This window comes from Rhinatrema bivittatum, chromosome 3 (genome assembly GCF_901001135.1).
Source record: "Rhinatrema bivittatum chromosome 3, aRhiBiv1.1, whole genome shotgun sequence".
Taxonomy (NCBI): Eukaryota; Metazoa; Chordata; class Amphibia; order Gymnophiona; family Rhinatrematidae; genus Rhinatrema; species Rhinatrema bivittatum.
Window position 1 is genome coordinate 58,228,104 of NC_042617.1, and position 26,525 is coordinate 58,254,628.

Sequence of the window (26,525 nt, forward strand, 5' to 3'; positions counted from 1 at the left end):
TTGATATGGAGGAGAGGGGATCCTGTTCAGGTCCTGCGGTGACGTTAGGTCTCTACTGGAGGGGATTCACTCTGTACAGAGTGGTTGGAAGTGGGGAAGGGGGGGAGGGTTGGGGGAAGGGGGGGGGGAGGGGGGAACACGGGGAGGAGTAATTGTGGGAGTAGACTAACTCCATGGGGCGAGAGGCGAACAGTTATGAAGGGAAGTTTTGGAGGGCCAAGTCTCGGCGGCTATGCAGTGACTTTATTGTGGCTTTGGCTGCCCTTTAACACAGCACCATGAAGCCTTTAAAATAGTTTCCATTAATGTCAAGGGTCTGAACACGTATCACAAACGGCAAATGTTTACACGTGATATGGCCCATCACAAGGCGGATATTATTTTCTGCCAGGAAACCCACATTAGAAAACGCTACGAGCGTTTGTTGGTTTCTAAAGGTTACCCACAAGTTTTCCATGCTGCAGCTACTGTTCAGAATAAATACACAGGGGTTGGGATATTGTTTGCTAATATGGTAGTGGCGGATGTTTTTTCTGAGATCCGGGATGTGGAGGGTCGCTATATACTAGTAAAAGCAACTATTAATGAAGAAAAGTATACTTTCCTGAATGTATATGCCCCCAACGTAGATCAAGTTGCGTTTTATACGAAACTATCGGCTGTCATTAGCGACTGGGCCGAAGGGCGCCTCATTGTGGGGGGAGATTTTAATCTCACGAGATACCCTTATCTGGATAACTCCCACAGTGGTGGAGTGGGGGGAAAACTTGCACGGAAAACCCTTAAACATCTTGTGGGAGATCGTGGTCTCCTGGATATTTGGAGGTTGCGCAATCCCACATCCAGGAACTATACATTTTTCTCCCACCCCCATCAATCCTATTCCAGGATTGATTACTTTCTGGTGGATAAGGATTTAGTGGGGAAGGTCCTGGAAGCGGAGGTGGGCACTATAACATGGTCCGACCATGCCCCAGTATGGCTCACTCTACAGACCAAAGACTCCCGGACTGGCACTAAATTTTGGAGACTGAACGATAGATTGCTTGAAGATAAGGTGTTTGTGGCACAGCTTAAGCAGCACATTAGCGATTATTTGGATATTAATGGGAACGGCGAAGTGTCACCAGGGACTGTCTGGGATAGCTTAAAGGCCTATGTGAGGGGTTTGTGTATAGCCAGAGCGGCATATGTTAAGAAGGAGAGGGACCGGGAGAGACTCTCTCTATTGGAGAGAGTGGCTAGTCTAGAATTGAGGCATAAGCGTACTCTCGACCCTGGTCTATTACAACCCCTATTGGCCGCTCGGCAGGCGCTTCAGGTTTTAGATGGGGATCGGATAGCGTACCAACTTCAGCTGCTGAAACAGCACCATTTTGAATGGGGTAATCGGGCTGGAAGACAGTTTGCCCGTAAATTAAAAGAAAAGACAGCGCAATCCCAAATTACTAAGCTTAAGGGAGATCAGGGGCAATATGTGTATTCTCAGCATGAAATTGGGCAATGTTTCAATCAATTTTACCGAAAACTATACGACTCGGAGCCCCTCTGCTCGTCGGAGGAGATAGACCAATCGTTACAAGCTATCGATCTACCGGTACTATCTCCAGAGCAGTGTTCTGCGCTCAATGAGGAATTGAGGGAAGGGGAGATCTCCCTTATTATTAAGGGTCTCAAATTGGGGAAGGCTCCTGGGCTGGACGGGTTCTCTGGAAAGTTTTATAAAGTTTTTAGTGCAGAATTGTTACCTCCGCTAGTGGATATGTATAATGATCTTCGGGGGGGAGGAATAATATCTAAGGAATCCAATACCGCAGGAATCACAGTGCTGGCCAAGCCCGGAAGAGACCACACCCTCTGCGGGTCATACAGGCCAATATCCCTGATAAACATTGACCTGAAAATTTTGGCGAGGGCGCTGGCACTTCGCCTTGGTAGAGTAGCTCCTAGGTTGGTGGCTGGGGACCAGTCGGGATTTATTCCTGGCCGGCTCGCCTCGGACAATGTTCGCAGGGTAGTGGAACTGATGTGGTGGGCACAGTCTAAGGAAATCCCGTCGGTGCTGTTGACGGTGGATGCTGAAAAAGCGTTCGACCGGGTGCATTGGCCGTATTTATTTAAGGTTATGGAAGTTATGGGTATAGGGGAATTCTTTATTAATTGGTTAGAAAACTTTACAGTGGTCCGCATGCTCGAATCAAAATCAATGGGGCGTACTCAGACCCTTTCGCAGTTAAGAGGGGCACGCGACAGGGTTGCCCACTGTCGCCCTTGTTGTTTGCCCTCTCGTTAGAACCACTGGCCGAGAAAGTAAGACGGCATGCGGGCATACACGGCATATCGGTTCAGGATTTAGATTTCAAGATCTCGCTCTTTGCAGACGATCTGTTATTTACTCTCAGCAAGCCAGAGCTCTCCTTACCAGTCTTATTAGAGGAGATTCGGGAGTTTGGGAGACTGTCAGGCTTTAAGATCAATGCTGACAAGTCTGAGCTGCTAAATGTTTCCATGACAGAGGCTCAGTATGCGTCCGTGGGGAAAGCACTGCCTTTTCGCCAAGCTAAGGACTCGATAAAATACCTGGGGGTTAAACTGGGGGCCCATCTGGAGTCTCTATATCAACTCAATTATGATTCCTTGTGGTCTCAGATACAACAAGACTTGGACAGGTGGGACAGGACTGATCTATCTTGGCTAGGCAGGATAGCGGCCATTAAGATGAACATCCTACCCCGGCTTTGCTATGTCTTTCAGACGTTGCCGGTGGCGGTGCCGGATGGGGCTATCAGGATATGGCAGAGAAAATTGTTCCGCTTTATATGGAAGCATAAACCGCCTAGGGTTTCTAGGACCATTTTATATAGGGACCGAACGAGGGGAGGTCTTAATGTCCCTAATATTGGTTGGTACTATACTGCAATCCTATTGGGTGTGATCGTCAGTTGGCACGCGACGGGCGCACTTAAATCCTGGATTGCAATCGAGCAGGCAGCATCTGGTGACTTTCCATTGGCAACCAGGGTGTGGAGTAAGGATGTCGGGAAAGTCAACGTATCTTCTCTGACGCCGTTCACCCAGGCGGTGTTGCGACTTTGGGCAGTGTGGAGGCCTAGGGTGGCGGGGTCCAAGAGGATTTACCACTTAACCTCCTTTTTGCGCAACACTGGGTTTCCCCCGGGATTGGAAAAAGCTTTCTCAGATAGATGGACCTGCATGGGGCTAACGAAGGCTGGACAAATGTTCCAGGGGTCAGCTGAGTTGGGTTTGGCGGAGATCCAGGAAAAGTACGGGGGAACACGAAGGGATTGGTACGCATACATGCAAGTCACTCACTTTTTACGATCGGAGGGGGCGTCAGGGGAGCTTTCCAGAGGTAAATCCCTATTTGAATCCTTTTGTGATCAGCGCAGTCCTTTATCTAAACCGATATCTAGGATCTACTTACTTCTTAACAGTGCGGATAAAACCAAAGGATCCTATCAATTACAGTGGGAATCCGATTTGGGTCAACAGTTAGAGGACCAAGAGTGGGACCGGTGTCATATGCTAGTGGGTAGGAGCTCTGTATCCGCAAACATCAAAGAAAACGGATATAAATTAATGTATCGATGGTATATGTCCCCGGACAAATTGCACCGTATGAACCCCCGAGTCAGTGGTACTTGCTGGAGATTATGCGGCGGTAAGGGGACCTTCTATCACATGTGGTGGGGGTGTCCCAAGATACAAGCTTTTTGGGCTATAGTTACGGGGTTTGCAACCCAAGTCCTGGGAGTTACGATACGACTGGATCCCAAGGGGTGTCTCCTAAGCCTGGTGAACGGGGATCTCAGCGACAAGCATGCCACGCTGCTAATACAGATATATATCGCTGCTAGAAGTGAAATAGCGTTCAGATGGAAATCTGATGGTGCCCCTACATTGTCGCAGGTCCAGTCACGATTGGGAAGGATCTATCAGATGGGTTACTTAACCGCACTTCGGCATGATAGGGTGGGTAAATTTCAGGATGTGTGGGCACCTTACCTGACATGGCTACAACAGTAGGCTGGTTGTTGGCTCTACTCGTCTATGGAGATTACTTAAGGGAAATCTGGGAAGGGGGGAGAGGGGGATGGGAATTAGAGGGAGGGGAGCGGGTAAGGGGGGAAAAAATTATTGAGAGGCTATTGTCTGCGACTGGGTATGATAATGTAATCTGGCTTCAAAACTGAGACGAGACATTGGTTGTTTATGGTTGTTTTATTGATCACAAATTCAGTTTGTATTTTTACATGTTAATAATCTGGATATCATGTTCTTCTGTCTGATATGCCTTTCATGCATAAATAAAAACTTGCAAAAAAAAAAAAAAAACAGACAACCAATTCTGTGGCCAGCCAAGATGGACACATGAGTAGGAAGCTCTTCACCCTAATCACTAACTCCATCCTTTAACATTGCTTCGAGCCTGATTTTTGCTATCCTCGGCTGTTTTAATACCAGCTAACCCCTCTGGATAGCGATAAATGCAAAACTACAGATTTAAAAGCAATTTTCTTTTAGTAAGAATGCCGCTAAATCCCTCAGAGTTGATGACGGGCAGCCTGCAGATGACCCAGGAGGCCTCGCGCTGGAAAGCGCTGCTTCGGCTTCCTCAATTAACTTAGGCATCGCTGATTTACCAACCAGAAATGAACTGTGAGGTTGGTTCCTAGAGCTATGGGTTGATATGAAGCAAAACAAAAAAGATCTCTTGGAATCCATATTGGAGGTAAGAGACGACTTGGTAGCCCTGGGCTCCCGTGTTGATGAGCTTGATGTTTGGGTGGAAGGCCACGCCAACACAATTAATAACTTAGTGGCGCAGCAACAGCTAACACAAAAAGAGAATACACTCCTCTCTGAAAAGCTGGAAGACCTTTAGAATCTCTCACAGCGATGTAATTTAAGTATCTTAGGGGGCTTCCAAAAGTGCAGCCTGAAAGGATGTTCTACCTGTGGCTCTGAATATTTGTACATTTATACTTACGGCTAGGGAGGCTGAAGACACCTACACTGATGGCTCTATTACCCCACTGAAAATTGAGCAGGCCCATAGGGCATTGGGCCCTAAATCTGATAACAGGGCCAGAGACATCGTCTTATGCTTGCACGGTTTCGCACAAAAAACCCTCATCTTTGAAGGGGCGTGGAAGCAACTTGAATGGAAATGGGAGAGACACTCCACTGCTGTCCTCCATGAAATTGCGCCATCCACCCCTTGCAAGTGCTATGAAATGCGAGCGGTGACTCACGCCCTCCGAGCTGAATAAGTCCATTACCGGTGGACTTTCCCCTTTGGTTTGCATTTTATGATTAAAGGAATTACATACCGGGTGAAATCTGTCTTGGAAGCTGATGAATGCCTTCATGCAAGCGAATATACCTATCGCCTTCACCATGCCTAAAATGGCATCCAGCACACTCAAAATACACATTTACCCGAGATGGCAACGCACTACAAAGGGAAGCCGGAGGCTGCATTGGCAGTCGGAGGATTCTCCCTCAGCTCTATCTGATCAGGGCTGAGGAGTGTAATTGACTTTTTATCTCCTGTTACTTACTTTGTTTCATCTCTAGCCTAGCTATTATTCCTTTCAGTTTCATAGTTATGGAGGGCAATTCTTGACATGCTGTTAATTAAGCAATGTTTCCTTATTGCATTTTTTCTAGTTTACATGATGGAAAAAGTGACAAGAGAAGAGACGATTCGAGTTGTCCTGCAGAAGACGTATGTGGAACCATCAGTGAATAGGAACCGATAGATAGTTAAGCATTACCCATTACACATAAGATATGTCCATACTGCGGATGGCAATCTGAATTCCATTGCAAATTTTTCAGTGTGTTCAAATTTAAAACCCTGGGGCAGCCACTGGAATGTGGCGAAACTCGGCCTGAGTCAGGCAATTTTAACTCACCTTATACGTCTCCACCTATTAAAGAACTGGCAAAGATTTTCTTGGGCATCTATTCTTTTGTTGTTTCCTCCAGGCATGGAGAAGGCAGATATGGTCAAGCTATGGTCAAGGCACGGAGAAGGCAGGTGTGGTCGGCATAGCAATGGTCGAGGCTCGGAGAAGGCAGATGTGGTCAGGCGTAGCAGTGGTCAGGCTTGGAGAAGGCAGGCAAGGTCGGACGTAGCAGAGGTCAGTCTTGGAGAAGGCAGGCAAAGTCGGACGTAGCAGAGGTCAGTCTTGGAGAAGGCAGGCAAAGTCGGACGTAGCAGAGGTCAGGCTTGGAGAAGGCAGGCAAGGTTGGACAGAGCAGAGGTCAGGCTTGGAGAAGGCAGGCAAGGTCAGACATAACAGAGGTCGGCACCAAGAGGTCAGTCGAAGTACAATGAGACGAATGAAGACACAGGAACTGGAAGACACTCAGGAACAAGGAAGCACGGAGGCAACGAGTACTCAGAACCAACAGGGAACCGAGGAGACCTGTTGCAAAGGCAAAACTTCAGTGCAAGGCTTGAGCTTATATATGCTGAAGGATCTGACATCAGCATCCGAGTCTGCGGCCAGGTTCCCGCTGCGGGCCCTTTAAAAGGTTTACTGATGCACGCGTGCCTAGGGAGGGGCGTGGCACTGCTGGCGGCCTCTATCTGCGAACCCCGCGGAGAGGCCCGACGAAAGAAGGCATCCTCGCTGGAAGTCCCGGGAAGTGGAGCAGGGCCGGAGGCACTGGCAGGAGCCCGAGGTCGAAGCCAGCAGCCCACTGCCGCATGTGACGAGGAGCTGGAGCCTGGAGGTTGCTTAGAAAGGTGAGAGGGCCACACCGCGCGGCTGCTGCGGGCGACGAGCGTAACAGTACCACCCCCCTTTCCGCCCCCTCCTGGAGGTCGGGGTTTGCCCGGATGGGCACGATGGAAGTTCAAGAACAGGGTCTTGTCCAAGATGTTCCAAGCAGGCTCCCAAGAATTTTCCTCGGGTCCATAACCCTCCCAAGAGAGGAGGTACTCCCATCGGCGGCCTCTACAGCAGACATCTAAAACTTCATGGACTTTATAAGTTGTATCAGTTTCTGCCACCAATGGAAGTGGCTCAGGGACCCTCCGGGAATGCCAAGAGAGCACTACCAGCTTGAGCAACGATACATGGAAAGTGTTATGTATGCCCAAAGAAGGAGGCAGAGGGAGCTGGTACGTCACGGGTCCAATGCGTTGGGTAATCAAGAATGGTCCAATAAACCTCGGAGCGAATCTCTGTGAAGAAATTCAGAGTCTAATATACTTGGTACTTAACCAGACTTTCTGGCCGGGAAGGAATTCAGGAGCTGTGCAGTGTCGACCGTCAGCAGTCTTCTTGGCCGGGGAAGCAGTCTGGCATAGGCGGAGATTAGTCTGTTCCCATAATGTCTTAAGGGTATCCGCAGTCGCCTGTGCCGCGGGGGACGGCACAGAAAGAGATAGGGGTAATGGTGGTCGAGGTTGCTTTCCATAGACTATTGAGAATGGAGATGTTCCAGTAGCTGTGGTAATGTGAGCGTTGTGGGAGAATTCTGCCCAGGAAAAGAGGTCTGACCAGTTGTCTTGTCGGTCATTAATATACGCACGTAAGAATGCCTTCAAGGAGCGGTTCATCCGTTCAGCTTGCCCGTTGGCTTGGGGGCGATAGGCAGTTGTGAGGCTGATGTTAATACCGAACTTTTGGCAAAGACAGCACCAATACCTGGCGACAAATTGAGGACCTCGATCAGAGACAATATCTACTGGTAAACCATAGAGTCTGAAAATGTGATGAAAGAACAATCGTGCTAATTTGGGTGCAGATGGTAGGCCTGGAAGAGGCACAAAATGAGCCATTTTCGAAAAACGGTTATGGTAACCCATATCATGGTATTACCCTTAGAAGGAGGCAGATCCACGATGAAGTCCGTTGACAAGTGGATCCACGGTTCTTCAGGTGCTGGAAGCGGCTGTAAGAGTCCATACGGTCGCCCAACCAGGGGTTTTTGTTGTGCGCAAACATTACAGTATTCGACATACGCCTTCGCGTCAGAGACCAAAGTAGGCCACCAGAAAAACCGCTGGAGCAGTGCCACAGTTCGCGCTTGTCCTGGGTGACCAGCAACTTTGGAATCGTGTGCCCTACGGAAAACCCTTTCTCGGAGTCGTCGGGGCACCACGGTTTTTCCCGTAGGATGGGTGGCAGACAAGGAGATACAGGCTGGGTTGATGATGTGAGCTGGCTCTTCAGGGGTATCTTCGGGTTCAAATGATCGGGATGAAGCATCCGCTCGGAGGTTCTTATTGGCAGGGCGGTAGCGAAGCTCGAAATCAAACCTGGAAAAGAACAAGGCCCACCAGGCCTGGCGGGCGTTTAGATGCTGTGCTTGACTTAGATGTTCCAAATTTTTATGATCCGTGAACACCGAGAATTTGTGCTGTGCGCCCTCGAACCAAGGACACCACTCTTCTATGGCCAATTTTATGGCGAGTAGTTCGCGGTCCTCAATACTGTAATTTCGTTCTGCCGATGAAAATGTTTGAGAATAGAATGAACATGGAACTACGGTACCAAATCAGTGTAACCAGAACTGAGAGTTGAGGGGACGGAGAAGTTGCATCCAAGTTCAGGACCCCTACTGAACTTGGGCTATGGAGTTTCCCGGACGGATGGGACAGTTCTGTAGGTGGTGGCCTGGTGCTCCGCAATCTAGACACAAGCTGGTTTGTCTTCGCCAGAGGCGCTCTTCTGGTGTCAGTCGCCCACAACCCAACTGCATGGGTTCCTCCGCCTTGACCATTCTAGTGTCACTGGATGAGGAGTTCGCGACGTGTGGTGAGCAGGAACTAACCTGCGAGGGTCTCTTATGCATCTGACTCTCCCGGTGACGCTCTTGAAGACGGTGATCTATTCAGCCCGTCAAGTCTATAAGGTCCTCCAAGGAAGAAGGGAGCTCCCGAGCAGCCAACTCATCTTTTAACTGTGAGGAGAGACCATCAAGGTAAATGCCTTGGAGGCAATCCTCTTACCAGGCGAGCTCGGTAGCCAAAGTCTGAAACTCTATTGTATAATCAAAAAGACTCTGTTGTCCCTGACGAAGATGGAGTAGACTGGTGCTTGCTACAACATGCCGTCCTAGATAGTCAAAGGTCCGTTTGAAGACAGTCACAAATTGAACCAGCTCCCTCAACAGGGAGTCTGAGCGTTCCCACACGGGGGAAGCCCAGACTAGGGCTTTCCCTTCAAGGCGAGATAAGATAAGCATGACTTTTGTTAAATCATCCTGGAAGATGGAGGGTTGCAGAGCGAAGTGCATATAGCACTGATTTATAAACCCTCTGCAGAGCTTGGAGTCACCGCTGAAGCATGGAGGCACTGGAAGAGCCAACAAGGCTCGTGGCAATGATGAAGAGGAGGAGCCGGATCGCCAAGAAAGGCATCGACCCGGGCATGAAGACGGTCCATGGAGGAGGCCAGTGCTTTAAGGAATTGCTGCTGTTCATGCACCTTGGAAGCCAGGCCTGGAATGGCCTGGAGGGCACACAGCTCCACCGAATCATGGCCTTTGCAATCTGTTGCACTGGAGGTGGATTCTTGGGCTGAGGTGGGGTTGACGCAACCCGCAGGCAAGGGCCTCATCATCAGTATCATCCTGATTCCTGTCTGAAACACCTGCAGCTCGCGGTGTACTTTGGCGCTTAAAAGTAGTACCAGAAGAGGGAAAGGCCACTGTCTGAGGATCTGGCCTGACAGAATTGGACGGGGCTGAGGACTGCGCCTGAAGAAAGGATTGCAATCTCTGAAAAAATTCTACCCAAGAAAAGGTACAAGGATCCATACCAAAACCAGGCAACATGTGCAGTGCCCACTGAGCAGCTGTCCCCTGCTGAGGAACCAGTCATGGTTCCTCCTGCCAACTCTTTACCCATAATCTCATCAGGCTGGGAAGAACCAGGCTTAGTAAAATCAGAGGAAGATAATTCTCCCTGAGCCTCTAAACAGTGCTGGCACAAGTTAGAAGGCATACCAAGCTGAGATGCCTGAATATGATAGGCAGTGCACAGGGCAAGGCGCTTAGGTTTCTTAACTATAGGTGCCATTTTTTTTTGTTTGCGTCAAAAGGTTAGGTGCTGCAAGGCTAGGCATCCCAACCTAAGTGCACACAAACACAAAGCCCAATTTGTGAGCCCACGATAAACGCAATTCCAAACCGGACAGTGCTACAATCTGGATGCCCAAGCCGATGCCCAACTAAGTGTCCAAAACCTGAATGCACAACTTGGACGCACAGTGCCAGAAACCTCGGCTGAACTGACATCCGGTAGAGAGCAGCTGAACACGCTGGTAAAAGCGTGCAAAAACGCTGTTATGGCCTACCATGCGGCGAGCAGCGAAAAAGCCTCGGTGCAGGGCCTAGCCAAAAGAGGCTGCCCCTGTCCCTGAAACCTCCCTCAAAATGAAATAAACGTTGGAACGTGCACCAAGCTCAGAGACTGGAGAAGAGGAATCCCTGAAACAACCCACCTTCACTGTCTCTGTAAGGTCTTTTTTTTAAACACTTACATAAGCTCAATCCTTCCCAGCTGAGTACAGAGATGGACTCCGGTTGCAGGGGGAGAGGGTATACGCCATCGCTGCCGCACTTGGCCTCCTGCACCTGCTGCCTTTGTACAATCAACTAAGTCCACGCTAGCTGAAAAACTAGCTACCGGACTGATGCATACATCTGAGGAACTATGGAAATCACCTCAGGAATTTTCAATTGGGAGCGGGACCATTTGGTATCACCGCAGGAGAGCAGGGCAATTAATTTTCCTTTTTTAAATTTTCCTTTTAAAAGCTGAAGCAATCCCCAATAAGGAGATGCACGTCCACAATCTACTGTAGACAGAGAATACAGGCAGGCTGGGGTCACTGCAGGAGTATATATACTATGACATCAGTTTGCTCCGTCTCCATCTGCTGGTAGAGGTGCATAACCCACTGGTTCTGAATTCATCTGTCTGGCCGCTAAGAAAGCAGTTATAAATAAATAAATAAATAAATAAATAAATAAATAAATAGTTTTAGAGAATTAGAGAGGAAGACAACCAGGCACACTGGACAGGTCAACTGGTCATCTTACATGTTACTATGAAAGAACTTTGTATAATAGAGCACCACATCAACGATTAAATTGTTAAGTTTTACAAAGTTGCCATTATTCAATACAGAATCCCATTGCGAAATATGCCAGGTGTGGTTGTATTGTAGACCTTCATAATATCCCGCGGTGTTTGGGGCTTATCTGCTCCGTGCTTCAACCGCTTATGGGATCATCTTTAATCATTGGCCTTACCACCACTGGTGCCAAATTCTTTTTTTGTGTTTTTTTACTTTTACTAAAATTATTTGGTATTTATCCAAAGCATAGCGTTAAATTCCTTTTATCATTTCGCTTTAATAGCGATTTCGTTTGAGACAACGATAAATTCAGAGTACTTTCCTTGAAGCTGGTAGCAGAATATGGTTCTGCCTTCCTTAAAGCTGATAACAGAGTGCAGTTCGACGTGATCACGTTTCGCGTCCCAGCTGCCTCAGGAACCTCTCTGGTATCAAACAAGCTTTCCATTACCGAAGGGATATTCCTTATCTCATTTTTATGAAAGATCTTACCAGGATGTCTGTGGGGATCAGGTGATGTCTTTCAGCTTGGCTCTGCTGCCTTCTCTTGTTGTACATCATGCTAACCCCATATCTGCAGTTCTCTCAAAGCAATTCATCTGCAACCACAAAAACAAGAATCAAGGGTTTACTTCTTCACATTCCTTTTCTGTATGATGTTCACCACAAAACAGCACCAGGAACTCTTCACTTTTCTGAAATGTTTGTTAGATTTAAAGTGTATAGATAATCGCTCAGGGGTGACAATGTTATGGGTGTAACAAGGCAGGTCACACGTTAGACCTCATTTTCTTAAATGAAGGAATATCGTCCGTTAACAATCCATCATGCCTACAGATCCCTTGGACGGACCACCGAATCATCTCCACGGCTCTAGAGATCATGGAACACCCTCCCCAAACTACACATGCAACCTCAGTCGCCATCAGAAAACCCTGTACTGGAGAAATCCTCAGCTCTCATTTATCCAAAGAACTAGCTCAACTAAACCTCTCAGACGTCAACACTGCCACTACCTCATGGATCAACATCACCAATAGGGTGGCTGATCAAGTATGCCCCATGACCACGAAATTGCTCCATCCTGAAAAGGACAATAGGAAACCCTGGTTCACGCCGGAGTTGAAGTCGCTCAAACAAGAGCTAAGATGTAAGGAACACAGGTGGCGAAAAAACCCGTCCACTATTACCCTCTTGGCTTATAAATCTTGCCTAAACTCTTACAGAAACATCATCAATATAACCAAGAAAGAATTCTTCTCAAAAAAGATCCACCACTTTATCTTCTACTCTAGAGCTCTGTTTTCCTATGTGTCAGCCCTCACTAAACCAACTACCCCTCTTATACCAGACACACAAGCATCCAACAAAGCCAACGAACTGGCGGTCTACTTTGAGAAAAAAATAGACACCCTCCTCGCTCCTCTCAAGGTGCCCTCTCCTCAACCGAACTACCCTCCCACTACCAGCACACAACACTCTCACCCAACCCACATGCAATATAAAGCAACTACAGCTTCGATGGCTTCCCTTGAGCAGACGTCCGCCTTAGAAATTGAAAACATCCTTAGGAAGATGAAGCCCTCATCCCACCCACTTGACCACATCCCATCCAATCTACTGTTCTCCATTCCTAACATCATCGCTAAACCGATAGCAGACATCATAAACTGCTCGCTCTCCCAAGGTCAAGTCCCTGACCAACTCAAGCTTGCTATTCTCAAGCCTCTCCTTAAAAAACCTAACCTTCCACCCACTGACCCAGCTAACTTCAGACCAATTGCCAACCTCCCAATGATTGCAAAAATCATGGAGAAGGTAGTAAACAGACAACTATCCGAATTCCTAGAAGAGAATGTCATTCTAACCTCCAATCAATTCGGATTTCGAAAGTCACTGAACACTGAATCTCTACTAGCCTCGCTTTCTGATAACATCCTCATCAACCTGGAAAATGGTCAACCTTTCCTTCTCGTCTTACTGGACCTCTCCTCAGCGTTCGACACTGTGAACCATACCTGCCTCATTCAGCGTCTAGCAGATATTGGTATAACAGGTTCAGCGCTCAACTGGTTCAAATCTTTCCTTGAAAACAGACAATACAAGGTCAGGATTAACAACAAAGAATCACTCCCTATCAGATCAAAGCTGGGGGTACCTCAAGGATCATCCCTTTCACCAACACTATTCAATATTTATCTCCTTCCACTCTGCCATCTACTATCTAACCTCAAGCTAACACACTTCCTATACGCGGATGACATTCAGATCCTCATCCCGATAATGGAATCCCTCCACAAAACGTGGTCTTACTGGAACAGCTGCCTTTCGGAAATCAAAAACATGCTAACAAGCCTCAACCTCGTGCTAAATACTAGCAAAACTGAAATCCTCATAATAGCTCCAGACAAGTGCTCTCTATTCAACCCAACTAGTTCCACCCAACTCTCCTTCACATCAATCGACCACTCACCACAAGTAAGAGATCTTGGTGTACTTCTGGACAACCAACTCAACTTCACCAAGTTCATAAACAATACTACCAAAGACTGCTTCTTCAAATTGCAAGTCTTAAAAAAATTAAAACCTCTTCTACACTTCCAAGACTTCCGCTTGGTACTACAATCTATCATCCTCCCTAAACTGGACTATTGCAACTCACTCCTCCTGGGCCTGCCAGCCAACACCATCAAACCACTTCAGATGGTCCAGAACGCGACAGCCAGAATTCTCACTAACACCAAAAAATGGGATCACATCACCCCTATCCTCCAAAATCTTCACTGGCTGCCCATAAAATTTAGGATACAATTTAAATCCCTCATGATGATTCACAAGGCTCTTCACAACATCTCCCCCCTCAACCTATCCTTCCAACTACAGCAACACGTCTCCAATAGACCGATCAGAAGTGCATACCAGAACATGCTTCACACCCAGCCAACAAAAACCTCATTGAGGAAACGAGCTCTGTCCACTGCAGGACCCCATCTTTGGAACCTGCTCCCACCGAACCTCCGCCAAGAACCATGCCTTCCGACATTCAAAAAGAAGCTAAAGACTTGGCTATTCACTCAAGCTTTCCCTGAGAGCTAAAATCTGGTGAAGCGACAGACGATATACCTACCTCTGTACATATGTTCCTGATTTATGGTTCCTGATTTATGGTTCACAGTTACATTTACTTGAGTTTATGAAAGTTCTCTTTTAATAGTTTTCCTGTATACTTGTGTTAATGTATTCTGCCTTGAGGCGACTGTTTTAATGTATTTCCGCCCTGGAGGCGACTGTTCAGTTCCTTGTAAACCGGTGCGATATGTATTCTTTACAGGAATATCGGTATATAAAAATTAAAAATAAATAAATAAATAAATAACATATATATCTGTAAGTAGCATCTACTCGCTTATTCTGTATTTTATAAACGTTGAAAATACATATGTTTTTTCACTTTCATACTCACACATATACACGTAACAAAGACGCACTAGGGGTAGATCCGACAGTTACATGTATAGGTTGCTATTTTAAAAAAGACCTGCGCATGTACATTTTACAACTTACATGTGTAATATTACACTAGATGGGAGGTCTGAGTGAACTGGAGGGAGTTCAGGCTGAAGAACCAGGAAATTCTCGATGACCAGGAGAAGGACTAAGTGAACTGGTGGACTAATTGGTAAGCTGGTTAATTTCATTTAGATGTGCATATTTTACAATTGACCCACTTATGCACGTAAATCAGGACTTATACAAGTAAACCCTACTTTACTTTCACGCGTAAAATATAGATATCTTTAAAATAGGTAGGAAAAGTACACACGCTCAATGCATTGATATATGTGGTTTCAATGCATTGCATGTATTCGCACGTAAGCATACAAACTTGCTTATGTTGCAGGGTAGAGATACGTATATTTTATAAGACATGCGTATTTATTTATTTATTTTATTTAGCATTTTTTTATATACCGAGGTATAGCAGAGTTGCCTTCACTCCGGTTTACATACAGAAACAACATGTTACATAGAACGATGTATGAAGATTACAATTTAAAATTAACGATAGTAAATACAACAGGAGAATGTATAACAAGATAACACAGGATAGAACCCTGAATAGATGTACATATATCTCATGAAGCATAGAAGGGCATCTGTATCATTGTAACAGGGAGATTGAAAAATGGCAGAATATATAAAAGAATTTTAAAGTCATTGAGTGCTATCTTTAAAAGATTGGCTGAGAAGCCAGGGTTTTAAGTCTTTTTTGAAGGATTTTAAGTTATCTTGATTGGTGAGGCAATGAGGAAGCGAGTTCCAGAGCTTAGGGCCGATGATGGAAAAGGCTCTGTTTCTGGTGGAGGATAATTTAGCTTGTGGAAGTGAGGGAATCACTAGATTAATTTTGCTGGCGGTTCGTGTAGTACGTTGGGAGCAATGGATGTGAATGATGTCATCAAAGGCGGAATAGTCGGCATTGTATATTGCTTTGTGGAGTATGGTGAGGACTTTGAATTCTGCTCTTTTTTCAATAGGGAGCCACTGTAATTGGTTGAGAACAGGTGTAATGTGATCAGCTTTTCTTGTACCTGTTAGAACTCTGGCTGCAGCATTCTGAAGGAGCTGCAAGGGTCTCAAGGAAGATTTTGGAAGGCCGATCAATAGGGAGTTGCAGTAATCCAAACCTGAAAAAATGAGGGCTTGAAGGACAGTTTTGAAATCATGGGGGTGGAGTAGGGGTTTTAGATGTTTTATTATTTGAAGTTTGTGAAAGCCTTCCTTTATTTTTGTGGAGATGTGTTTTTTGTAGATTAGGTCAGTGTCTAACCAAACACCCAGGTCTTTAACGCTCTCTTTGAGAAGGACGAGGGTCTTGTCAAAGTAGAAGGGTGGAATTGTTAAATGTCCAGGATATTTTTTGGCAATTAGGATACATTCGGTTTTGCTTGTATTTAGACATAATTTAAGATGAATTAGCAAGTTTCTGATAGTATCCAAGTGTGAGGCTGCTTTAGACATAGCATCTTCTATCGAGGAAGAAATAGGAATGAGTAATTGGATATCGTCTGCATACATGTAATACGTTATGTCAAGACTAGATAAGAGATGGCAAAGAGGGGTCAGGTAGATGTTGAATAGAATTGGTGAAAGTGCTGATCCTTGAGGCACACCTGTATCGAGGGGGATAGGAGAAGAAGAGCTATTGTTGTGAAAAACTTTGAAGTGTCTGTTACTGAGGAAGGATGAGAACCAACTGAGAGTTTTGCCAACCAGCCCAATGGATTCTAGACAGGAGATGAGAATTTTATGATACACTGTATCGAAGGCAGCAGAGAGGTCTAAGAGAATCAGAAGGTATCCTTTTTTGTTGTCAAAACCTCTTAGGATGGTATTGGAGAGTTTAAGGAGGAGGGTTTCAGTGCTGTGGTTTTTTCTGAAGCCGAATTGGGAAGGATAAAGAATTTTATTATCGTCTAGATGGTCGTTGAGTTGTTTCAATGCCGCCTTCTCAATCATTTTTGCAAAGAAGGGTAAGTTGGAGATTGGGCGGTAGTTGTTTAGGTCATCTGGATTGAGGTTTTTTTTTTTTAATAAAGGAGTGACGGTGGCAATTTTTAACTTGGGAGGCAGCTCGCCTTCCTCGAGCGATTTGTTGATGATTGCTGAAATTGTTGGAGCTAAAGGATAGGCAATTTCTTTAAGAACTCGGGTGGGAATGGTGTCGAGTTCATGACGAGCAGGGTTGATTTTCTTCATCATTTTTTCTGTTTCAGTGATGTTTCAGCGTATGTTATAGAAGACTTGCATAGGTCTACTCTTAGTCATATATGTGCATATATGCTGCCACACACATTTGTTTGAAAGTTATCCTCTTGGGTTTCGTTTCAGCATAGCAATCTGCAATGTGCATACTGTGTGCGTTTATACTCCTTATTTCTATAGCAATAATTGGCACCTGTTAGAATGTACGATAACCTACATTACATACCTTAGTCTATGTGCCTATTTGTAAACCGTTGCGATGGTATATAACTTAGCGACGGTATAGAAAAGTTTTAAATAAATAAAATAATAAATACACAAACAAATAAACAAACAAATAAATAAATAATAGAATAATCCTGGGGAAATTCTGCGCTACTGCAATATGCAGAATTTGCACAGAATTCCCCCTCCCTGCGCAGAACTGCCAAATTCTGAGCAGAAAATGGCAAAGATGGAGGAGAACCCTGTGTGCCATGAGCAGAGCTCGTTCTGCTCATGGTGAAGATGAAGGCCCTGGCGTGCCGTGAGTGGAGCACATTCCGCTTATGATGAAGATGAAAGCCCCAGTGACAGTGAGTGTGTGTAGGAGGGGAATGGAGGTGAGTGTGTGTAGGAGGGGGTGTGTGCTGGGCTGGTGTTTGTGTCTAGGGGTGGGGTGTGTGTGGGGGTGTGGGGAGGCGTGTGTGTAGGTGGGGGTGTGTGTAGGGGGGTGGATCTGTGTGTTTAAGACTGCAAGCCTCAGGGGGGGGGGTGAGAGAGAGCATGTGTGAATGTGTGAGAGTGCTTGAGTGTGGGTGCCAGAAAGAGGGAGCCTATGTGAGGAGATTTTGAAGGAATGTGTATGTGTGTGAGAGATTGGGAGCTGGTGTGTGTGAAAAAGGGATTGTTTGTACGTAAGGGTGCTTCTTTGTTTGTGAGAGAGGAAGCCTGTGTGAAGGGATTGTGTATGTGTGAGAGAGGGCCTGTGTGAGGGTGTATGCGTGAGAGAGAAAGGGAGGCAGTGTGGGTGTGTATGCAAGAGAGAGAGGGACCCTGTATGAGGGGATGTGTGTGTGCGAGAGAGAGAGAGAGGGGGGGGGGACCCAGTATGAGGGGATGTATGTGTGCAAGAGAGAGAGGAAGCCTATATGAGGAGGGTGTGTGTGTGTGAGAGAATGAGGGAGCCTATATGAGAGGGTGTGTATGTGCAGTAGACAGAGGGAGCCTGTCTGTGAGAGAGAGGGACAGAGGGAGCCTGTGTGAGGGGCAGAACTGAGAGAGGGGTCAAACTCTTGGAGTGGAGATGGAGTGGAAGGAGTTGAGCCTAGAGGTGGAGAGGAGAGATACTGGCAAGTGGAAGAGTTTGCGCCTGAGAGGGCAAAGAGTCCAGGGGAGTAGGGAGAGAGAGTGGAAGGGACACTCTTACAGTGAACTTCTAGGGAAATTCTGCTCAAAATATTTAAAATTCTGCATCTTTAAGTAATCTTTTTTTCTGTATTGCATTTTTAATTAATTACTTAAAGACTGTCATGTATATTGTGTGATTTTTACCAATATAAAGTATGCAAACTTTTGCAGAATTTTACGTTTTTGTGTGCAGAATTTTACATTTTTCTGTGCAGAACTTTAAATTTTTTTTGCATACAATTCTCCTAGGAGTACTAGATGCAGGCAGTACTAGTAATTGACATGTAAACTAGATGTGAAAACTAAAAAAGGTGGAGATTACAAATTTATGAGCAGTCACAAAATTAAGGTTGTCAAGTAAACAAGGTCAGTTGGAGAAGACTTCCTCTAAGGTCATGCACAGTCTTAAGATGCACAAATATTTCAGGTACAGTTGACAAATCTGCTTTTCCTTTGGTGCACAGCTTTCACTTTTTCCAAAATGTTTTCCTAACTTGAGTGCATTACAATGTCATCTGAAGACATCTTTAGATATAGTTACCAAGGCTTATCATGAAGCACAAAGTTTTTTGCAGTCCATGTTATACCTTTCAAATGTTAATGAGCACCTTGGCAGGCATTAATTAGCATGCAATGCACTTGAATTTTTCCCACACGTTTGGTCAAATTTTCAGCATTATCAGTAGCTCACTTGCGCACAACTAATCTTCTGCGTGTTAAATGCTGAATTCTTTGAATGCTGGTAAGAATAAGGCTTCACAGAGCTCTATTATTTGATTAACTGCTCTTCAATACAGTGCCATCAAGGTGATTTACAATAAAATCCACAAATTTAAAACACAGTCATGCACATTACCTTAAAATAAACAGAATTAAATAAACCATTAAAACTATTCCACAAAGACTTCCATAGTATCAAGAACTGGTTCATCAAATAATTACAGGTCATGAGCTTGTGAAAAAAAACCCAGACTTTTAAATGTTTCTGGAATTGTAAATGTATTTATTTAAAATCACTTTTATCCTTCACCTTCCAAAGCTCAGGGCGGGTAACATGAAAATATTCAGAAAAGTTATGAAAACCGAATGTAGAACAAAGACATAACACACGTTTGGACAGATCTTATCTGGGAGGCTGGGGGCCGTACTTCTGAAGGAATGAGGCCAGTGGCATCAAGTGCTTGAGCTGGACGGTATCAGAAAGGCACTGTTAAAGAGGAAAAGTCTGAAATTCTTTCGGGTCATCAATGCTGCGGGGTTGTGTGGAGAGAGAATTCCACAAAATTGGGCCGACTATTGAAAAAGCTTCTTCCCTGGTGGAATTGGGTCAGGGAAGGCAAGGAGATGGGATTTCAAGAAGCTGTCGATTGGCAGAATGAAGGGTTCTACTGGGGGAGTGTAACTTTGGGGCTCCCTTCCTAAGCACTAATGATACAGACTTTCAGATACTTGAAAGGTTTTAATGATCCTTGAAGTTAGCATGTGGCACATTTAAAACTAATCGGAGAAAGTTCTTCTTCACTCAACACACAATTAAACTCTGGAATTTGTTGCCAGAGGATGTGGTTAGTGTAGCTGGGTTTAAAAAAGGATTGGATAAGTTCTTGGAGGAGAAATCCATTACCTGCTATTTATTAAGCTGACTTAGAGAATAGCCACTGCTATTACTAGCAACAGTAACATGGAACAGACTTAGTTTTTGGGAACTTGCCAGGTTCTTATGGCCTGGATTGGCCACTGTTGGAAACAGGATGCTGGGCTTGATGGCCCCTTGGTCTGACCCAGTCTGGCATGTTCTTATGTTCTTATGTAATGTGCAGGAAGCTATGGAACTGAAAGTTGTAAACCTGAAATGTTGTAGTGCCTCATGAGGCAACTTTCTAGACAATTGCACATAATCCACTGGGCTGCATCATTCTCCTGAAAGTAAGCAATGTTTTTTAGTTTTTCAAAAAAAATTTTTAATTTCACATACAAAAAAGTGACATGAAAAACATATTGTTTCTTATGGTTATAGTATGTCACGGTTGGAGAGCCCTCTGCATTGAGGCATGATTGACTGTGCCTAGTAGGTGAACCTACTAGGCCCATGCCGTCAGTTAGCGGACATGCTCGGAGACAAGATCAAGTGTTCATCTTGACCAACCTCTTTCCCCGCAGCTTGAGCCCTTGGGTTCATGGGCCGGCAGGACTTAAGCAGGGTCCCAAGAAACGACGAGGGTTCAGAGACAGGCCAAGGGTCAGGGCCAGCAGAATACAAAAAAGGATAAATTCTAGGCAATAGTTGGGGCGGGCAGCATTCAGGTGAGATGGATACAAGGCAGAAGTCAGGGCAGGCAGTGTTCAGGCACAGTCAAGAGACAGGAAAGGACAAGCACGAGAGAGCAGTCCGAAGGGGCAAAGAGCAAAGCAAGGAGAAGGAAGGTTCAAGGCAGGGAACAGGAACTGAGACAGGCAGGAAAGAGGGCAAGGGGCAGAGACAAAGTTCAGAGTGAGAGAGGAGATAAGGCAGGCACAGGAACAGGAGCGAACTCAGGAGTAGGAGCTGGAATGTAGGAAGGATTAGGAAAGCAACACTCAGGAGGACCTGTTCCTGAGGCACCAGCTGAACGACAAAGGTGTTCTAAATGATTCCGGCAGCCGATGTCATCACTGAGTGCCGCTAGAGGGTTTTCCACTGTGGGGCCAATAAATGCTGCAGTACTCTGTCCATGCCGCAAAGAGTCTCTGGCAGCATCCCAGGTGAGTTGGCTAGTTGCGGGAGGTGGCCAGCCCCTTGTAACAGAGTATCACCATATCACTGTATAAAGCAAAGTTTAAACTGATAAAGTGTGAGTGAAATACGGTATCACAACTTATGGCTGTTAAATTTGTTTGGCTTCTTTTAAGAACTCATGAGGGTTACCAGGGATCAAACCCACAAGCCAGCAATTTCTCGACTGTTCTACCTAACTTCCAATACCTTAATTTACAAATCTGGGTCAAGAGCTTTCAGAAAAAGTCTCTACTAAAGAAATAAAAGTATCTTTGACCTCACAAGCAAAAGCCTTGTGAATTTATCTGCACTTACAGCATGTTTTGCTAAATTCACTGAAATGTCTTCCTACTTTCCCAGTGAACATTTGCCAGTTCAGCAAGCTCTTGCAACACTTTCTAATCTTTCAGTGAATCAAAACTTGACATACAGTGTCCCAATGGCTATATCATGAAGAGCGATGCATATCTCAAAAACGAGATGGGTCGACATAAAGTCACTGAAAGGGATGGGCACTTCACACTAAAATTTACTACAATTCTTTATCATCTAGAAGAAAATAAATGGTACAGCCTCTCTCCATATCTGTAAGAGGAAAACACACAAAAAGGAAACAAAAAATAGCATATGTTGACCATGAAACTGGCAAAGAAGCTAAACACAGCTTTCCTTTAACAGATGTCTCATTGTTTAAAAAAAATACAAAACACCACTTTCTTTTAATCAATGATATCAAGTCGTGTCCAATTTGGGGTGGGGACAATTAGGGCAGTTGCTCAGGATCCCAAAGGAGGGGCCCACAGGCTCACTGCCAACAGCCTAAATTTCCCATTTTTTTCCCCAAGCTGTCTGCACGTTTTGGGGCCGATTCAATAAATGTGCGCTGAAAGCAGGCACTGAACAGGCAGCGCATGCTTTCCTAACACACCCCCAGGCGCCCCTCCTGGGGGCGCCATGCAATATTTAAATTAGGGGTCGCATTATCAAAGAGGCGCTAGGGGCCCGCAACGTCGGCTGTCCGTCGGTTAGGAAAACCGTCGCCGAATTTATCCGGGCAGGCGTTAATTTCTGAGCGCAAAAATGTGCGTCTTAGACACACATTATTTTTTTGCATCGGGAGTGAAAGTCTAGCCTCATTCACATGCATTTGTATATGATGAGCACTATTAGTTTCACTCCGCATTGGAAGCGCTAATCCCCTTATTGCATAGGATTAGGTAGCGCCTATATAACCCGTGTCCAACTGCGGGTCATACAGTGTGCTCGGCTGAGCGCGCCGTATTGCATCGGCCCCTTTCTCTTTAAACTAGAAGCAGGTGCCATGAGGAGGAGGCAGAGCAGCGCAGGGACCATGAGCTTGTGCCTCTCTGTCTCTGCGCTGCCACTACTGAATTAAGCCTACAGCCCTATAGTTCCCACTGACCTAGAAAACCTGGGGCTGCAACTGCAGCAATGGGGGAGAAAGTAATTCAGAGAAATAAAACTGAAGAAATGAAGATACTGGGAGACAGCCTGGGGAAGGAAAATGTATGAAAAAGAGTATAGAGGTAAGGGGGTGAAAGGTAAAACTAGGGAATGATGGAAGGGGAGTATGGTGCATAAGGTGTGTTAGCGTGCGTGTTCAAATGTTTGGTGAGGGAATGGTGAATCAATGATTACTTTCAAATTGTTTTTAAATCCTTTGGGATCTAATAAAAACTAAAATTGCATGATGATTTTTACTAAAGCCCTGCAACCAATATTATTGCTGTGTGATTTTTTAATTCTAATCTACTGTCGTTCTTTCTTTTCCAATAAATTGACCATTTTATTATATAAAAGAGACCAATGTTTAAAAAATTTGCCTATTATGGGTTATATTTTGATATTTCTGTTAGTGTCAAGGCCAAATCTTACTTCATCAAAATGTACCCACCCCAAAAAAAAAATCCTGTGCTATAAAATGACTGTTGTGCTTATCCTTGTAAATAAATAAATAAAAGCTATTTTTATAAAGTTTAGAAAAATCTCTGGTCTATCAAGTTGCTCATAAGGTGCCAACTCCTAATGTCCTACCTCTCTTTCTTTATCAGTCTCTACTTCCAATACAAATCTGATTGGCTGAGGCTGGGGTTGGTGCAAAGGCTGCATTCACAGCCCCCGGGAGAAGAAAGCCTTGGTCATCGCTCCACAGTGGCACCTAGTGGCTAGACTAGGCACTAAAATTACATGCACCAAAGGAAGCTGCGGTGTGGGATCAGTGACTGAGTTATGTTGTCACAACGGCCAGCCTATGTCAGGGATAGGGACTGAGCCAGTTCTTCCGTTAGGTGAATTAGGCGGTTGCCTAGGGCACCAAAGCTTTGGGAGGGGAAAGAGGGGAGGCTATCAAAAATCATGGAAACCTTGAGGTGCTGCCTACCTACTTTTAAAGCACAGCACCACAAGAAAGAAGGGAATGCAGGTTGGGTAGCTGAGGGGGGGTGGAGACAGAGAAGAAGCTGGGAAGAGGAGGGAGTTGTAGAGAGAGAGGGTGCTGGGTGGGTGGAGAGAGAGGGGGCAAAACGACTGGGATGATATCAGTATGCTGAGCAGAGAATGACAGGGAGAAAGAAAAAGATGCTGGGAGTGAGAAGAAGAGAGGAGAAATGCTGGACTGGGACAGAGGAAAGGAATGCTGGGCACTGTGGACAGGTATCAGAGAAAGGGAGATGCAAGACATGGCAGAGGGTGAGAAATGGATGCTGCACTTTATTAGTCGCTTTTGCATCGCTTATGGAGCGCGATTTGGTTCTCAAGACTTTTTTTTCGTGCTCTCAATTGCCTTTTATAGCATTTAAAGTTTTTGTTTTTTCCTGATTTCTCAAGGCAACCCAACCAGGTTATTTATCATTTCACATTAGGGCCTTAATGTGCATGATAACAGCCTAATGCGCGCGATAAATACCGAAACGCAATTGCATATGCAAATATACTACTGAGTATGCAAGTGGGAGTAGAATGGGAGGAGTAAACGCAAAAGAGGGTCTTCTAACGCTTCCCGCGGCCGATTAACGTACCACAGGATTTAACGTCAGAAATAACTACACGTTCGAACATTACCGTGGTTTGCGACTATTACCGTGCACAATAATTCTGGGGTTTATTCTGGGGTTTATTGCAAACACACCTACTAGGCCCTACTGGGCCAATAAAAAGAGCTTTACCCACCTGGAATGCCTTCCTAGAACCATTGGGCCAGATTTTCGTACCTAAGCGCGCACATGTTATAAAATCCGGGGTCGGCGCGCGCAAGGGGGTACACACTTGTGCACCTTGCGCGCTCTATCTAACCCGCCCCCCAGCCCTACCTAAATCCCCCCCCCCCAACACCTGCTGTGCTGGAGGCCTCGGTCCCGCCCTGCCCCCGCCCCGCCCACTCCCTGCCCCTTTGTTCAAGCCCCAGGACATACGTGCATCCCAGGGCTTGCGCGTGTCACCGGGCCTACGCAAAATAGGCTCGGCGCGTGTAGGAGCGGGTTTAAAAGGGTTACGCGTGTAACTCTTTTAAAATCCGCCCCATTATGTTTGTGGCAAGTATACTTGTGAGGGGAACCTGGATGCTTGAGGGGGATCACCATACTCAACAACAAGAAAAGGAAAAAGAAGAAGACCAACAACAACAACCAGAACATGCAAGAGAATATCCAGCCCCTCCTTGGGAAGTCCCAGCACCTAAGCATGAGCCACTGGTCACACAGGGAGAGCGTCTGGGCCCACAACCTCGTTTGCCATGTAGGCAGCCACGGCACAGGAGATACAGGGAGCGTATCTTCCCTCCACGTACCTCTTTGTTGGGCATGCCAGAAGATTATGTGGTAAGTAGGTATCACCTCACTTGGCGGGCTTTCATGGAATTATATGATGAAATCAGAGGGAATCTGGATCTGGTCACGGAATGGTCTCACTCTATACATGGCCTCACCAAACTATTGGCCACCCTGCATAGTTGGAAGAATAGTAAGGATAGTTGGAAGAATGTCCAAAGCACTTTTTTCCGCTATCTGGGCCAGGTCATTCCAGTCACATGCTTCTTGTGCTAATTACTCTCTGGCTCTGTGTTTCCATCAACCCGCTGGGGCAAGGGGGGGGGGGCGCTATGGGGGAGGTAACAGCCTTGATTACCTGCCAAATGGCTTGTTCTGTTAGGTGTAGACACCAAAGCGCCAGGGCGTGCCTTTCTCTCCACATGCTGGAGAGGCCTGCTGATGTTGTGTGTCCACACGATGTACCTGCCACCAAGCTTTGTGAGTGGGCAGCCACTACACAGTTTCAAAGGCTTCACTTAAAGCATTTGTCCTTTCCAAGCCTCAAATTGCAGTAGTAGAAATGTGTTTCCTTACTCACCTTCTTTTAGTATGCACACTGCTGGTACTCCCAGATCCTGTGGGGCCGGTTATTCATCAGTCAGCAAGGATCTCAACTGTAGTTTGTCTTGAGCATGACACAGGTAAAACAAAAGCCGCGGCATGCGCATTACTTAGATTAGAATATTCGGTGTGTCAGGTCAGAACAATGGGTGTCTGGGAAGGACATACAGCGAGCATCTTGGGACTTGCACTATCCTCCCAGGGGCCTGAAGCTTTTCTGCTAGGATATGTGTGGCAGCTATGAGGGTCAGCTCCATGGTTTGATGACTGCTACAAGGTGGTACTGTTTGTTTCTTTATGAGTGACAGGCACACAGTTGGTAGGAACCCCACATGCAGTTACCAATTCAGTAAGAGCTGACACAGAATTTGCAAGACCTGTGCTGTTCATTTATTTTATTTAGAAATTTTTTATATACCACGGCACGTTATGAACATCACCTCAGTTTACACTAAACAATAATTCAGCAACAAGCTTTACATTCTAATGACCATAGAACAAAACAAATATCCAAATAAATCAATGTATGATAGAAACATATAATACAAATTATATACTGTCAACAAATAAAGTAGCACAGGCTTAGGGTAGGGGAAATAGTATTTGAAGAGGCCAGCTAACATAGAGGTAATCTTACACTGTCTTATAACATGCTGTGGCTTGCCATTCATATGTCCAACTAACGGTGGGGTGAGTGATACAGTTATTCTGTGTTTGCCGCAGGAAATTCGGGATACAGTTACCAGTCCTGGCTTCTCAACCCCATTGCTATTCCTAACAACAAGAACTTATGTTCAACTTGCTGTGTCATAGAACACACCTTCAGAGTTCTCAAAAGTAGATTTCGCTGTTTGGACAAAAAGGGTGGAGCTTTAATGTAGCAGATAAAGTGCTGCTATGCTGTGTATTCCATAATCTCGCCCTACGTCATGTCTACTAATAGAGATACTTCAGGACCTACCCCAGGATCCAGCATGTCCACCTGCACAAGGCCAGGACAACATGCTGAGTGGCAGCCAGCTTCGCCAAAGCCTGATACAACACCACTTTGCCTGTTAGCAATCAACTACTCCTTCCCCCTTCCATGTAAGAGAGCCG

The 26,525-nt window shown here is 45.6% G+C and overlaps 1 protein-coding gene across 5 annotated transcripts in view; it reads right to left on the reverse strand.

Moving 5' to 3' along the window:
- Nucleotides 1-26,525, reverse strand: part of TRERF1 (transcriptional regulating factor 1) — a 394,859-nt gene that overhangs the window by 215,427 nt on the left and 152,907 nt on the right. For all 5 annotated transcript variants that reach the window (XM_029593303.1, XM_029593302.1, XM_029593299.1 and 2 more), the window contains exon 2: nucleotides 11,622-11,728. The gene's annotated coding sequence lies outside the window, so the exon portion shown is untranslated. The remainder of the gene's footprint in view (nucleotides 1-11,621; nucleotides 11,729-26,525) is intronic.